The following is an 8,293-nucleotide window of genomic DNA, read 5'->3' on the forward strand; positions in this document are numbered from 1 at the left end:
CCCCTGGTGGCCCCCTCCACTTATGCCAGCACCCACACACTCCATCTTCTTCCCAAAAAAATCCCCATCCAGCTCAAGCATGAGTTCTAGCTCATTTTGCTGCGATTTTTGATCTCCTTGCTCAAAGCTCCATTCACAAAACTATTTTGGGAGATTGTTGCTTGGTATGTGACTCCTCCATTGGTCCAATTAGTTTTTGTTCTAGTGCTTTATTCATTACAAATTTTTGCTGCATAGGTGACCCTGTTCTTGAGCTTGCATGTTAAATTTATGAGGTCCCAGTCTCGATCCGTGTCAACCCAACAGACACTTTCGGAGATACCTGTAGTGCACCTTTATAATCACCCAGTTACGTTGTGACGTTTGATACACCCAAAGCACTCCTACGGTATCCGGGAGTTACACGATCTCATGGTCGAAGGAAGAGATACTTGACATTGGAAAAACTCTAGCAAACGAACTAACCGACCTTTGTGCTATGCTTAGGATTGGGTCTTATCCATCACATCATTCTCCTAATGATGTGATCTAGTTATCAACGACATCCAATGTCCATAGCCAGGAAACCATGACTATCTGTTGATCACAACGAGCTAGTCAACTAGAGGCTCACTAGGGACATATTGTGGTCTTTGTATCCACACGTGTATTACGTTCCGGATAATACAGTTATAGCATGAATAAAAGACAATTATCATGAACAATGAAATATAATAATACTTTTATTATTGCCTCTAGGGCATATTTCCAACAGTCTCCCACTTGCACTAGAGTCACCAATCTAGTTACATTGTGATGAATCGAACACCCATAGAGTTCTGGTGTTGATCATGTTTTGCTCGCGAGAGAGGTTTAGTCAACGGATCTGCGACATTCAGATCCGTATGTACTTTGCAAATTTCTATGTCTCCATCTTGAACATTTTCACGGATGGAGTTGAAACGACGCTTGATGTGCCTGGTCTTCTTGTGAAACCTGGGCTCCTTGGCAAGGGCAATAGCTCCAGTGTTGTCACAGAAGAGTTTGATTGGCCCCGACGCATTGGGTATGACTCCTAGGTCGGTGATGAACTCCTTCACCCAAATCGCTTCATGCGCTGCCTCCGAGGCTGCCATGTACTCCGCTTCACACGTAGATCCCGCCACGACGCTATGCTTGCAGCTGCACCAGCTTACTGCTCCACCATTCAACATATACACGTATCCGGTTTGTGACTTAGAGTCATCCGGATCTGAGTCGAAGCTAGCGTCGACGTAACCCTTTACGACGAGCTCTTCGTCTCCTCCATAAACGAGAAACATGTCCTTTGTCCTTTTCAGGTACTTCAGGATATTCTTGACCGCTGTCCAGTGTTCCTTGCCGGGATTACTTTGGTATCTTGCTACCAAACTTACGGCAAGGTTTACATCAGGTCCGGTACACAACATGGCATACATAATAGATCCTATGGCTAAAGCATAGGGGATGACACTCATCTCTTCTTTATCTTTTGCCGTGGTCGGTGACTGAGCCGAGCTCAATCTCACACCTTGTAACATAGGCAAGAACCCTTTCTTGGACTGATCCTTTTTGAACCTTTTCAAAATCTTATCAAGGTATGTGCTTTGTGAAAGACCTATGAGGCGTCTCAATCTATCTCTATAGATCTTGATGCCTAATATATAAGCAGCTTCTCCAAGGTCCTTCATTGAAAAACATTTGTTCAAGTAGGCCTTAATGCTGTCCAAGAATTCTATATCATTTCCCATCAAGAGTATGTCGTCTACATATAATATGAGAAATGCTACAGAGCTCCCACTCACTTTCTTGTAAACGCATGCTTCTCCGTAAGTCTGCATAAACCCAAACGCTTTGATCATCTCATCAAAGCGAATATTCCAACTCCGAGATGCTTGCACCAGCCCATAAATGGATCGCTGGAGCTTGCATACTTTGTTAGCGTTCTTAGGATCGACAAAACCTTCCGGCTGCATCATATACAGTTCTTCCTTAAGATGCCCGTTAAGGAATGCCGTTTTGACGTCCATCTGCCATATCTCATAATCATAGTATGCGGCAATTGCTAACATGATTCAGACGGACTTTAGCTTCGCTACGAGAGAGAATGTGTCATCATAGTCAATCCCTTGAACTTGTCGATAACCCTTAGCGACAAGTCGAGCTTTATAGATGGTAACATTGCCATCCGCGTTCGTCTTCTTCTTAAAGATCCATTTGTTTTCTATCGCTCGCCGATCATCGGGCAAGTCAATCAAAGTCCATACTTTGTTTTCATACATGGATTCTATCTCGGATTTCATGGCTTCAAGCCATTTGTTGGAATCTGGGCCCGCCATCGCTTCTTCATAGTTCGAAGGTTCACCATTGTCTAACAACATGATTTCCAGGACAGGGTTGCCGTACCACTCTAGTGCGGAACGTGTCCTTGTGGACCTACGAAGTTCAGTAGCAACTTGATCCGAAGTACCTTGATCATCATCATTTGGTTTCCTCTTCAGTTGGTGTGGGCATCACAGGAACATTTTCCTGAGCTGCACCACTTTCCCGTTCGACAGGTAGTACTTCATCGAGTTCTACTTTCCTCCCACTTACTTCTTTCGAGAGAAACTCTTTTTCCAGAAAGCATCCGTTCTTGGCAACAAAGATCTTGCCCTTGGATCTTAAGTAGAAGGTATACCCCACAGTTTCCTTAGGGTATCCTATGAAGACGCATTTTTCCGACTTGGGTTCGAGCTTTTCAGGTTGAAGTTTCTTGACATAAGCATCGCATCCCCAAACTTTTAGAAACGACAGCTTAGGTTTCTTCCCAAACCATAATTCATACAGTGTCATCTCAACGGAATTAGACGGTGCCCTATTTAAAGTGAATGTAGCTGTCTCTAGAGCGTATCCCCAAAATGATAGCGGTAAATCGGTAAGAGACATCATAGACCGCACCATATCCAATAGAGTGCGATTACGACGTTCCGACACACCGTTACGCTGAGGTGTTCCAGGCGGCGTTAGTTGTGAAACGATTCCACATTTTCTTAAGTGTGTACCAAATTCGTGACTTAAGTATTCTCCTCCACGATCTGATCGTAGGAATTTTATCTTTCGGTCACGTTGATTCTCTACCTCATTCTGAAATTCTTTGAACTTTTCATAGGTCTCAGACTTGTGTTTCATTAAGTAGACATACCCATATCTACTCAAGTCATCAGTGAGAGTGAGAACATAACAATATCCTCCGTGAGCCTCAACGCTCATTGGACCGCACACATCGGTATGTATGATTTCCAACAAGTTGGTTGCTCGCTCAATTGTTCCGGAGAACGGAGTCTTGGTCATTTTGCCCATGAGGCATGGTTCGCATGTGTCAAACGATTCATAATCAAGAGACTCTAAAAGTCCATCAGCATGGAGCTTCTTCATGCGCTTGACACCAATGTGACCAAGGCGGCAGTGCCACAAGTATGTGGGACTATCGTTATCAACTTTACATCTTTTGGCATCCACACTATGAACATGTGTAATATTACGCTCGAGATTCATTAAGAATAAACCATTGACCATCGGAGCATGACCATAAAACATATCTCTCATATAAATCGAACAACCATTATTCTCAGACTTAAATGAGTAGCCATCTCGTATTAAACGAGATCTAGATACAATGTTCATGCTCAAACTTGGCACCAAATAACAATTATTAAGGTTCAAAACTAATCCCGTAGGTAAATGTAGAGGTAGCGTGCCGACAGCGATCACATCGACTCTGGAACCATTCCCGACGCGCATCGTCACCTCGTCCTTCGCCGGTCTCCGCTTATTCCGCAGCTCCTGCTGTGAGTTACAAATATGAGCAACGGCACCGGTATCAAATACCCAGGAGTTACTACGAGTACTGGTAAGGTACACATCAATTACATGTATATCAAATATACCTTTCGTGTTGCCGGCCTTCTTATCCGCTAAGTATTTGGGGCAGTTCCGCTTCCAGTGACCCTTCCCCTTGCAATAAAAGCACTCAGTCTCAGGTTTGGGTCCATTCTTTGACTTCTTCCCGGCAACTGGCTTACCGGGCGCGGCAACATCCTTGCCGTCCTTCTTGAAGTTCTTCTTGCCCTTGCCCTTCTTGAACTTAGTGGTCTTATTGACCATCAACACTTGATGTTCTTTCTTGATTTCAGCCTCTGCTGACTTTAGCATAGAGAACACTTCAGGAATGGTCTTTTCTATCCCCTGCATGTTGTAGTTCATCACAAAGCTCTTGTAGCTTGGTGGGAGCGACTGGAGGATTCTGTCAATGACCGCCTCATCAGGGAGGTTAATATTCAGCTGGGTCATACGGTTGTGCAACCCAGACATCTTAAGGATGTGCTCACTGACAGAACTGTTTTCCTCCATCTTACAACTGTAGAACTTGTCGGAGACATCATATCTCTCGACCCGGGCATGAGCTTGAAAAACTAGTTTCAGCTCTTCGAATATCTCATATGCTCCGTGATGCTCAAAACACTTTTGGAGCCCCGGTTCTAAGCTGTAAAGCATGCCGCACTGAACGAGGGAGTAATCATCAGCACGAGACTGCCAAGCATTCATAATGTCTTGGTTCTCTGGGACGGGAGCGTCACCTAGCGGTCCTTCTAGGACATATTGTTTCCTGGCAGCTATGAGGATGATCCTCAAGTTCCGGACCCAGTCCGTATAGTTGCTGCCATCATCTTTCAGCTTGGTTTTCTCTAGGAACGCGTTGAAGTTCATGTTGACATGAGCGTTGGCCATTTGATCTACAAGACATATTTGCAAAGGTTTTAGACTAAGTTCATGATAATTAAGTTCTAATCAAATTATGAACTCCCACTCAGATTAGACATCCCTCTAGTCATCTAAGTGTTACACGATCCGAGTCGACTAGCCCGTGTCCGATCATCACGTGAGACGGACTAGTCATCATCGGTGAACATTCTCATGTTGATCGTATCTTCCATACGACTCGTGTTCGACCTTTTGGTCTCCGTGTTCCGAGGCCATGTCTGTACATGCTAGGCTCGTCAAGTTAACCCTAAGTGTTTTGCTGTGTAAAACTGTCTTACACCCGTTGTATGTGAACGTAAGAATCCATCACACCCGATCATCACGTGGTGCTTAGAAGCGACGAACTGTAGCAACGGTGCACAGTTAGGGGAGAACACTTCTTGAAAATTTTTGTAAGGGATCATCTTATTTACTACCGTCGTCCTAAGTAAACAAGATGCATAAACATAATAAACATCACATGCAATTATATAAAGTAGTGACATGATATGGCCAATATCATATAGCTCCTTTGATCTTCATCTTCGGGGCTCCATGATCATCTTGTCACCGGCTTGACACCATGATCTCCATCATCATGATCTCCATCATCGTGTCTTCATGAAGTTGTCATGCCAACGACTACTTCTACTTCTATGGCTAACGCGTTTAGCAATAAAGTAAAATAAATTACATGGCGTTCTTCAATGACACGCAGGTCATACAAAAAATAAAGACAACTCCTATGGCTCCTGCCGGTTGTCATACTCATCGACATGCAAGTCGTGAATCCTATTACAAAGAACATGATCTCATACATCACAATTCATCATTCATCACAACTTCTAGCCATATCACATCACATGATCAATCGTTGCAAAAACAAGTTAGACGTCCTCTAATTGTTGTTGCATCTTTTACGTGGCTGCAATTGGGTTCTAGCAAGAACGTTTTCTTACCTACGAATAACCACAACGTGATTTTGTCAACTTCTATTTACCCTTCATAAGGGCCCTTTTCATCGAATCCGCTCCAACTAAAGTGGGAGAGACAGACACCCGCCAGCCACCTTATGCAACTAGTGCATGTTAGTCGGTGGAACCGGTCTCACGTAAGCGTACGTGTAAGGTTGGTCCGGGCCGCTTCATCCCACAATACCGTTGAAGCAAGAAAAGACTAGTAGAGGCAAGCAAGTTGACAAGATCCACGCCCACAACAAAATTGTGTTCTACTCGTGCAAAGAGAACTACGCATAGACCTAGCTCTGATACCACTGTTGGGGAACGTTGCAGAAAATTAAAATTTTTGCTACGGTTTCACCAAGATCCATCTATGAGTTCATCTAAGCAACAAGTCAAGGGAGTGAGTTTGCATCTACATACCACTTGTAGATCGAGAGCGGAAGCTTGCAAGGGGATGGTGATGATGGAGTCGTACTCGTCGTGATTCGGATCACCGATGACCAAGCACTGAATGGACAGCACCTCCGCGTTCAACACACGTACGGGACGGACGACGTCTCCTCTGTCTTGATCCAGCAAGGAGGAAGGAGAGGTTGAGGAAGGGAGCTCCAACGGCAGCACGACAGCATGGTGTAGTTGGTGCAGCAGTACTCCGACAGGGCTTCGCCAAGCACGTACGGAGGAGGAGAGGTGTTGGGGAGGGGAGAGGTTGCGCCTTCAATTGTGTCTTGCAGCCCTCCCCTCACCCCTCTATATATAGGAGGAGAGGGGCAAGGGGGCCGGCCCTCTAGGGGAAACCCTAGAGGGGGGGCGGCGGCCAGGGTGGGGGCCTTGCCCCCCAAGCAAGGGGGTTGCGCCCCCTTTAGGGTTTCCCCCCAACCCTAGGCGCATGGGCCCAAGGGGGGGGCGCTCCAAGCCCACCAGGGGCTGGCTGCTATCCCTATGCAGCCCAAGTGCCCCCCGGGAGGGGTGGCCCCTCCCGGTGGACCCCCGGAACCTTTCCGGTGGTCCCGGTACAATACCGGTATGACCCCGAAACTTTCCGGTGCCCGTTTAACAACTTCCGATATATAAATCTGTACCTCCGGACCCTTCCGGAACTCCTCGTGACGTCCGGGATCTCATCCGGGACTCCGAACAACTTTCGGTAGTCACATACTAGTCTTCCTAATAACCCTAGTGTCACCGAACCTTAAGTGTGTAGACCCTACGAGTTCGGGAGACATGCAGACATGACCGAGACTCTCCGGTCAATAACCAACAGCGGGATCTGGATACCCATGTTGGCTCCCACATGCTCCTCGATGATGTCATCGGATGAACCATGATGTCGAGGATTCGATCAAACCCCGTATACAATTCCCTTTGTCAATCGGTACGTTACTTGCCCGAGACCCGATCGTCGGTATCCCAATACCTTGTTCAGTCTCGTTACCGGCAAGTCACTTTACTCATACCGTAATGCATGATCCTGTGATCAACCACTTGGTCACTTTGAGCTCATTATGATGATGCATTACCAAGTGGGCCCAGAGATACCTCTCCGTCATACGGAGTGACAAATCCCAGTCTCGATCCGTGTCAACCCAACAGACACTTTCGGAGATACCTGTAGTGCACCTTTATAATCACCCAGTTACGTTGTGATGTTTGATACACCCAAAGCACTCCTACGGTATCCGGGAGTTACACGATCTCATGGTCGAAGGAAGAGATACTTGACATTGGAAAAGCTCTAGCAAACGAACTAACCGACCTTTGTGCTATGCTTAGGATTGGGTCTTATCCATCACATCATTCTCCTAATGATGTGATCCCGTTATCAACGACATCCAATGTCCATAGCCAGGAAACCATGACTATCTGTTGATCATAACGAGCTAGTCAACTAGAGGCTCACTAGGGACATATTGTGGTCTTTGTATCCACACGTGTATTACGATTTCCGGATAATACAGTTATAGCATGAATAAAAGACAATTATCATGAACAATGAAATATATTAATACTTTTATTATTGCCTCTAGGGCATATTTCCAACAATACTTTCATGCAAAACTTTTATTATTATCCTAAGAAGTCACCACCTTCAGTATCATTTCATTTATATGATGAATTCAGGGAAATGTCTTTACGTAATTTTTGCGCGGTATGTAGGATACTCTTTGAGGGAAAATTAGATGAACCACATCGTAAAGATGTGGATGGCTTTGTTAACACTATCACTGTAGGGGATCCAAAGAAGGGTTCTGATGCGAGAATCTCTAGCATACACTTTCCTGTTTTATGCTACTTTGCCATATTTGCTAGTAGATGCTTAATTGGTCATGGAAATAGTGGAAACTTCAATGTTCCAGATATTATTATTCTCCACCATGCCTTGTTTGGAGATAATAGTTTTAGTATGGGTGTCGTCATTGCTAAACGACTAAGCCTGAATCGTACAAAAGGCCCCATCTTTGGAGGTATCTATGCTGCACGTCTTGCTAGATATTTTGAGATACCTATTAGGCACCATGAGAAAGAGGAGACAATATTGCCTCCTTACATTT

This window comes from Triticum aestivum, chromosome 6B (genome assembly GCF_018294505.1).
Source record: "Triticum aestivum cultivar Chinese Spring chromosome 6B, IWGSC CS RefSeq v2.1, whole genome shotgun sequence".
Taxonomy (NCBI): domain Eukaryota; kingdom Viridiplantae; phylum Streptophyta; class Magnoliopsida; order Poales; family Poaceae; genus Triticum; species Triticum aestivum.